Raw genomic sequence first — 1,810 nt, 5'->3', positions numbered from 1 at the left:
ACACACACTTTAAGAAAAAAATGCCCATTAGAATTTTGAAATACGCAGTTTTGGTCGACCATAATGAAACACCCTTATGTATCGGTCGTCCGAAATGGTTTTAAGATTGGTTAGCATCCTCAGTATCTCTATTTCGGTAGACCGAAGTAAAACTCACAGTCATTTCGGTCGACCGAAATGATTTTTAAGATTAGTCATCATTCTCAGTATCTTTGTTTCGGTAGACCGAAGTAAAATTCACAGTTATTTCGGTCATCCGAAATAACTAGGAGTTAGATTTGTGTATTCATTTCGGTAGACCGAAATGAATTGATGTTCTATTTCGGTAGACCAAAATAGCTTGAGGTTTTGATCCAAACTCTCTATTTTAAATCGGTCGACTGATTCATTAAGCCCTTCCATTTCGGTAGACCGAAATGGACCTTCATTTTCAGGAACATGTTTAGATGATGTTTTACACTTTGGTCCTTTGTTCCTTTGGTCACTATGAGTGAGATGATATGCATAGTTTTGGAAAAATTAAGTTTCAAGATTTTCATACAAACTTTAACAAGGTTTCTTAAAACGCTCACCATTCTAGCTAACCCCATTTTGATGAGTTGTGATGACTTGTCTTTGACTCTTCATTCCTTAGTCCTTTTCTCACGCCTTGGGTTGCATCTTCAGTTTTGCTCTTCTATTGCAATGTCTTGTTTGATGAAAGCTTTGATCTGTAATTTCACTCAGGAAGACATTAATGAACATAGAACATCATTAATGAATTATGATCATCAAAAGCCTTAGATTCAAGGTCAACAATCTCCCCCTTTTTTATGATGACAATTCATTGATGTGTTCGACAAATATGAATAAGAATGTGAGTAGTTCTCCCCCTCTCAATGTGCATAGTTTTGAAACTGAGGGTATACAAATAAGAGATCCCCCTTTTCTTTTGCAGTCATTTAATCATTATTAGCAGGACATATTTGAGGCATACACTCATAACATAAAAGGAGTTGAAAGCATGCAAATTATAAATGCCAAAAACATGTATTTTCATTGATTCAAGAATTCAAGGAACATTATCATTCTCACTAATCTATTCTTAATGTTTCAACTACATCTACATCAGCATCTTTCAACTACATACAATTAACATTAGCATCCACAACCTACATCAACATCTATATCATTTCACCCAACAACATCAATTAATTCTCCCCCTTTGTCATGCATCAAAAAGGTTAGGGGGGTATGAGAGCATCAAAAGTGAGGGAGTCCCGTAGCCCGGAGGTCAGAAAGATCGCGCTTAACAAGATCAACGTCGTTTGCTACTTCTTCAACTCTTTCGCGCAAGGCGAGAATGTGATCCCGATTTTCTTTTTCAAGATTGATTTGCTTCTTCGAAAGAGTAATATTCTCAAGGAAAAGCTCTCGTAGCGATCTTTCTTCAGAAGGAGGGATATGTATGGATTCTTGTTCTTCCCCTTCTTCCTTTTCTTCCCGTTCAACCTCTGCTGGTTCTATTTTTCTTTCTTCATTTCCACCTACTTCAACACCTACGGCTTGGTGCTCTGCCATATCAATGTCTTGGCCCTCATTTATTGGATCTTCAAATTTGGGATCATACCAAATGTTGCTTTCGAATTTTTTAAGATCCATTCGACCTAGCAATTCTCGGTCAAATTTGTAAAGGTTGGTAAGCTCCTTTTTATCCTCGCCTTCTATTCGCACTTTGTATGCTCTGAAGATTAGGGTAAGAGGCATGGCATAGAACAGGTGAGTTTTTTCTTTCTTAGCATAATCTATCATGTGATGAAAAATGAGAAAG

The sequence above is a fragment of the Cornus florida genome, unplaced genomic scaffold, assembly GCF_030987335.1.
Source record: "Cornus florida cultivar Cherokee Brave unplaced genomic scaffold, ASM3098733v1 CherokeeBrave_3.0.0_Hap2_Chr11, whole genome shotgun sequence".
Taxonomy (NCBI): domain Eukaryota; kingdom Viridiplantae; phylum Streptophyta; class Magnoliopsida; order Cornales; family Cornaceae; genus Cornus; species Cornus florida.
The sequence above is the reverse complement of the archived record's forward strand: the minus strand, read 5'-3'. Positions refer to the sequence as shown.